Here is a 6,832-nt window from a genome sequence, read left to right as displayed (position 1 = left end):
TTTTGGTTTGATTATAACATATTTATATGATTTAATTAATGTTTGCTAAATTCAGTAATGTCGTGGTTATTATTCTGATTTTCAAGTGTTTGGATGATAATGATGGAGATAACGTTGGTTAATCATCGATCTCGTTAAAGTTTCGTTAAATATTTCGTTAGTTTATTAAGGAATAGATGAACTTTGTTAAGAATGTTCTGTTAATAAAGTTAGTGTACAAAGTGTAATTAGTTAATAGTTGATGTATATTATTGTAATTAGTTAGAAAATAAACGAAAGGTTGCGTCGTATGTACGAACCGTCGCGACCTTTGCCGGAATAACCGTCGGTGGGTATAAATACCTCCGGCCACCATCATTGTAATCATCCGTTTCAATTACAAATCAATAATAAAAAATTCGTTTATTATATTTGTTGTTATTTACGTATTATTGTTTGTTTAATCGATCTCGTGGCCCTCAATTGGTATCAGAGCGAGGCTCTAAGAAAACCCCAAAATTCAGAACCGTAATCGGTGTTAAGAACAAAAGAGAAAGAACATACCTGCAGATTAGAAGACGGAGAAGAAGAAGCACCCATTGAAAGAATCGATTGGCGAAGTTCCGATTACAAGGAAAAACCGATTAAATTGAAACGTAGCGTGTTGGAGTTAGTCGGAAAAAGGAACGGCTGGGAAGTTGGTTTTTGGAGACGGTGTCATATTGACCATAATTGTTTGTTATAATAATTATAAACAATTATAAACAAGGTCTTTATTTTAATAATAATTTAGAAAGCAAAAAAAAAAATAATTGTTTTAAAAAACAATTATATTTGGAATAAACAAATTCAAGAATTTGATTTTGGAAAATTAAAAAAAAAACTTGAATAAATAATTCGAACCTGTGTGATTCGAATAGCAAGACTCCGAACCTTCGTGATTCGTTGAGAACAAGTGGGCTCCGAACCTTCGTGATTCGTAGAGCAAGAGTAAGACATGTGTGGCATCTAAGACCTATGTGGCAATTTAAGTCCTGTGTGGCACCTAAAACCTGTGTGGCAATCTAAGTCCTGTGTGGCAATAAGACCTGTGTGGCAAACAAAGACCTGTGTGGCAAATAAATCCTGTGTGGTACAAATCCTGTCTGGTAAGAGTAAAAACCTGTGTGGTTCAGTCGAGTAAGAAGTAAGAAAATATGTCTAGTAAAGAAGATTCATCAAGCGGATCAACAAAAACTAGTGAGCAAGGGAATATATCTCTTCAATGTCCAAAATTGACTGAGTCAAACTATACGACATGGGCATTATTGATGGAGACAATCTTGAAGGCTTATGGTCTTTAGGAAGTGGTAAGCTCAGAAGAAGTTGATGAAAATAAGGCATATACGACCAAGGCAATGATCCTACAAACGTTGCCAGAAGATATTTTGATGCAAGTGGCACAACACCCGACAACAAAAGAAGTGTGGGACACGATAAAAGTTCGACATCTAGGAGCGGATCTAGTTCAAAAAGCACGTCTACAGACATTAAGGAGCGAGTTAGAGAAGTTAAAGATGAAAGAAAATGAAACCGTGAGTGATTTCTCTGGAAAATTGGGAAGCATAAGAGCCAAATTTAAAAGTTTTGGTTCCAATCTCAAGGATAAGATAATTGTAAGGAAATTGCTCAATTCAGTTCCAAAGAAATTTCTACCAATCGTGGCATCTATAGCAATATTTGGAAATTGACAAAATGCCATTTGAAGAAGCGGTAGGAAGAATAATAGCTTTTGAAGAACGCCTTAAAAGTCAAGATGAACCAGAAGACGATAACGAAAGAAAGCTTTTGATGGCTAGTAATCATCATAAGAATTGGCGTCATGGAAAAGGTCGTGGTAATTGAAGCCAAGACAAAGATCAAGGAAGAGAACCTTTCAAAGAAGAAAGAAGACGTGGAAATGCGAGTCGTGGAAACAAAGACAAAAGTGATCTCAAGTGTTATGAATGTAATGAATATGGTCACTTCGCATATGAATGTCCAAAGTGGAAAAACAAAGAAAAAGAAGATCCGGAGGCTCATCTCATACATAGTTTAACTACACTACTATGAAGACAAAGCAAGCCGTGTTGAAGATCGAGATTAAGGGGGTGATTGTTGGTTAATCATCGATCTCGTTAAAGTTTCGTTAAAAGAGAGCTAAGAAAGAACAACAAAGCTTCGAATTCTCAAACACGAATGATGCCTTTGAGTTTAGTGAAAATTTGGCTGATCAATATATACAGTTGGGAGAAACCGGATGCTGTACTCTTGAAACAACGGTTATTGGTTGTTGCTAATAGACTGCCTGTTTCGGCTGTTAGAAAAGGTGAAGAAAGTTGGTCTCTTGACGTTAGCGCTGGTGGGCTTGTTAGCGCACTTGTTGGTAAGTTTTTCAATCTTTTTTGCTCTCATTTCTGACATTAACAGAAATTGGTTTAATCGGTTTTTGTTTGAGTGTATTGAAGGTGTTAAGGAGGTTGAAGCAAAATGGATCGGGTGGGCAGGTGTAAATGTGCCCGATGAACTGGGAAGGTACTGTGTTTTAAGTATTTGACTCCGATATCATATACGTAGAATAATAAAAGGGAAAATCTCTTGTGTTTGTTGGAGTGCTTTTGGTCCATTTGCTTATGTTAGAGATTTCTCGGTAAAGCACTATCTATTATTATTAAACTATATATAGGGATGCAATGAGATAACGACAAAGGAAATCTAATAAAAAACTATCTTCTCATTATGGTAGTGATAACTAGAATAAACCATGACTAATATAATCCATCTTATATTGGTTGACGGTTATGGTTAGTTAGGATTAGTTGATTATTATTATTATTATTGCAGAGATGTATACCGGTGTTTCTGGATGAAGAACTTGTGCATCAATATTACAATGGCTATTGTACCAACATATTATGGCCACTTTTTCATTATCTTGGACTTCCACAAGAAGACCGTCTAGCAACAACTCGAAGTTTCCACTCTCAATTTGCAGCTTACAAGAAAGCGAATCAAATGTTTGCTGATGTGGTGAACGAGCATTATGAAGAAGGTGATGTGGTTTGGTGCCATGATTACCATCTGATGCATGTTCCAAAATGCTTAAAAGATCACAACAGCAACATGAAAGTTGGTTGGTTTCTTCATACACCCTTCCCGTCTTCTGAAATTCATAGGACATTGCCTTCTCGTTCAGAGCTTTTACACGCAGTTCTTGCTGCTGATTTGGTTGGGTAAGTTTTTATTTTTATTTTGAAGAAACGAACAAACAAACGTACCAAGTAAAGTCTCACTCATAACAGAGCTATTAATGGGGATAGGGAGGCTATTTTAAGAATGGTAATGTTAATTTAAGTTATTTAACCTTTTCAGTTTCCATACGTATGATTATGCAAGACACTTTTTTAGTGCCTGTACTCGTATACTTGGACTAGAAGGTACTCCTGAAGGTGTAGAGGATCAAGGGAGGTTGACCCGTGTTGCTGCGGTAATTTTATTAAAAATAGTAATATACTCGAGTGATATTTAATCAAACAGTTTCACTGACTATTGCACTTTATATGATGGAATTACAGTTTCCAATTGGTATAGATTCAGATCGCTTCATCCGTGCACTCGAGAATCCACAAGTGCAACAACATATGAAAGAATTAGAAGAAAGATTTTCAGGGAGAAAGGTGATGTCAAAAAGGCGTTCTTTTAAACATGCTTCCATACATTTTTTCTTGAATCAATCATTGTCATAAATTGAATTAACCTTCAAGAAGGTGGTGCGGTGGTAAGTGTCTGATTCCCACAGCCAGCCTTTAATGGCTTGAAGACCATTTGATCCAACACGCACTGAGTTTTATCTGGTCTCATTGTTTAGCAGGGTATTGGTGGGCCCTATGTCACGGTTACAAAATAAGAAAGGATAAATTATGATTCATAATATGTCAAATTTTTTACACCATTTGTTGTTGTTATAGGTGATGTTTGGTGTTGACCGACTAGATATGATCAAAGGGATTCCCCAAAAGATCCTTGCTTTTGAGAAGTTTTTGGAAGAGAACCCATATTGGCGCGATAAAGTGGTTTTGTTACAGATTGCAGTACCAACAAGACCCGATGTTCCCGACTGTAAGTTTATTGAAGTTTGATGTATTTTAGTGTCTAATGTAGTTGACAAGTCTTTGGTCTCCAATTATGTGACTTTGCAGACCAGAAACTCACGAGCCAAGTTCATGAAATTGTGGGCCGGATAAATGGAAGATTTGGGACACTTACAACTGTTCCAATTCATCATCTGGTTAGCAATCTGTTTTTAATCAACAAACAGTTTTGTATACCTTTCAAAACCATATAATTTAGTTTGTGTGTGCTTACACTTTATATCTAGTTTTGATCGTTCTGGTTTGCTTGCAGGACCGCTCTCTAGATTTTCAAGCTTTATGTGCACTATACGCTGTTACTGGTTCTAACACACATCTCTTGTTATTGTTTTATTTCATATAAGAAAAGTTGAGCTTTATTGAATATGTGTTTGATTTTTTTAGTTTGCTAGATATTGCAATTGTCACATCTTTAAGGGATGGAATGAATCTTGTCAGCTATGAGTATGTGGCATGCCAAGATGCCAAAAGAGGTGTGCTGATTTTAAATGAGGTAACTATATACATATTAACTATATGCATATATACATTAACTATATATGGCAAGGGATGGTGTTTGCGTTGCTCATAATTACACGCAACCTATGTTTACAAAAACATAATATCCATGTGACACCCCCAAACATCTCAACCATTGATTTGCCTTGATCAATGATCCTCATTCTATATATGTATGTGTTGTGTACCTGTAGTTTGCAGGTGCTGCGCAATCCCTTGGTGCCGGGTCTATTCTTGTTAACCCATGGAACATAACCGAAGTGGCAGCTTCAATAGGCCAAGCTTTGGATATGAGTGCAGAAGAAAGAGAAAAACGACATTGTCACAATTTCTTGCATGTCACAACCCATACTGCTCAAGAATGGGCCGAAACCTTTGTCAGGTACAAAAGTTGCAAGTCAGATAATGGGTTGATACTGGTTGCTATTAGTACATGTCAGCTCAGTTTTGGCCCACCTACATATTTTAAGGTACAAAATGGGCGGGTTGGGTAATATTGGCTATTGTAGTGAACTGAACGATACGGTAGTTGAAGCACAACAAAGAATAAGAAAAGTTCCACCAGCACTGCCGGTTGAAGAGGCTACTGAATGTTATTTACAGTCAAGAAACCGATTAATCATACTGGTGACGCTTCCATATCTTTTAAAAAATAACAGTGTAGCCCTTTACTTCTCTTGCATTGACTTTTTCACGCTTAACAACATTATACAACCACAGGGATTCAGTGCTACATTAACCGAACCAGTGGATGCTCCTGGTAGACGTGGAGGTGATCAGATCCGAGAAATGGATCTTAAACTGCACCCTGAATTGAAAGATTCAGTGATGAAGCTTTGCATTGATCCACATACAACCGTCGTTGTCCTTAGTGGAAGTGACCAGGATGTATTGGATGATGTATTGAACCATATCTACTTTTGTTTTTCTTTCTTTTAGATTTTAGTACTCGAGACCTGCTTGCTGAAAGGTAGAGTCGAGGCGAGGTTAAAGCTCGAGCCTAAAAGTAATCTTGTTTAATAAACAAGCTCAAACTTCACTTATCGAGCTCAAGTTGGCCTGCGAGCCTAAACCAGCCTGTTAACATATTAAATATATAATTTCATAGTATCTATTATTAATATAAATTTATGATGAATATAACTAAATAATAGATTGTATATTTAAATATATATGAATATATTAATAAATTTACATAGACCCGGGCTTGAAAAACTATTAACAAGCCGAGGTTGTGCTTCCGTTCTCATAAGTTAAACAAGCCGAGCTCGAACATAAATGAGATCGGGTTCGGCTCATCTTATCTACACCCGTAGTTTTCATTCATTCTGTATTTTCTTTTTCACAACGTTGAGATATTTTTAATTTCTCAGAACTTGGGTGAGTTCAACATTTGGTTGGCGGCTGAGCATGGAATGTTTCTTCGGTCGACTAAAGGAACGTGGATGACAACTATGCCCGAGCATCTAAATGTGGAATGGGTCGACAGTGTTAAGGTTCTGCTTTTTCCTTTATTTGTAAATATTATTTTGACCCATTTACTTTTGAATGTCACAGAACACCACACTGCTTTTATTCAATGATTTAGATTATAATTATTGTTTTGTTAATATTTTTGACAGCATGTTTTTGAGTATTTTACTGAAAGAACACCTCGATCACATTTTGAGCTTCGTGAGACGTCGTTGGTATGGAATTACAAGTACGCAGGTATTTTTACATGTTGTCATTATAGCGGAGGAGTGTTTTTTGTGGTCATGGAAAGTGGAATGCAGATGTTGAATTTGGGAGGATTCAAGCCAAAGACATGCTGCAGCATTTGTAGACCGGCCCGATATGTAATGCATCTGTGGATGTTGTACAAGGTAGCCGTTCTGTCGAGGTTCGAGCCGCTGGTGTGACTAAGGTAACTGTCGATCTGTTTGTGACCATGTAGTTTTTGGGTTTATATAATTTAATGATAGTAATATAAGAAAATCAGATTGACCAAAATACAGGCTTTGACACGGGTGTTTACACTTTACAGTCTGGTTCTTCCAGATTGACGAAAATTTTCACCCGAACCAGTATATAGTAATTACGGTTTTGTGAAAATGCAAACTGAACTGGCCGGGTTTACGGTTAGGCCGGTTTTACCGCTTTAGACTAAAATATTTTTTAAATTAAAATTTAGATAAACGATACAA

The 6,832-nt window shown here is 36.7% G+C and overlaps 1 pseudogene across 1 annotated transcript; it reads left to right on the top strand.

The window, feature by feature from the left end:
* The first annotated feature begins 1,713 nt into the window (after positions 1-1,713).
* On the top strand, positions 1,714-6,552 carry LOC143605343 (alpha,alpha-trehalose-phosphate synthase [UDP-forming] 1-like; annotated as a pseudogene). The gene is made up of 16 exons (XR_013148504.1): positions 1,714-1,855; positions 2,216-2,383; positions 2,466-2,532; positions 2,811-3,230; positions 3,370-3,484; positions 3,573-3,674; positions 3,966-4,116; positions 4,197-4,285; positions 4,402-4,450; positions 4,541-4,641; positions 4,841-5,028; positions 5,156-5,273; positions 5,367-5,546; positions 6,020-6,142; positions 6,269-6,356; positions 6,422-6,552. The product of XR_013148504.1 is annotated as an alpha,alpha-trehalose-phosphate synthase [UDP-forming] 1-like (transcript).
* The last annotated feature ends 280 nt before the right edge of the window (positions 6,553-6,832 follow it).

The sequence above is a fragment of the Bidens hawaiensis genome, unplaced genomic scaffold, assembly GCF_021521415.1.
Source record: "Bidens hawaiensis isolate Kalapana, Puna unplaced genomic scaffold, B.hawaiensis_p1.1 tig00069092_1, whole genome shotgun sequence".
In the NCBI taxonomy this organism is placed as follows: domain Eukaryota; kingdom Viridiplantae; phylum Streptophyta; class Magnoliopsida; order Asterales; family Asteraceae; genus Bidens; species Bidens hawaiensis.
Note: the sequence above shows the minus strand (reverse complement) of the source record. Positions and strands in the feature narration are given on the sequence as shown.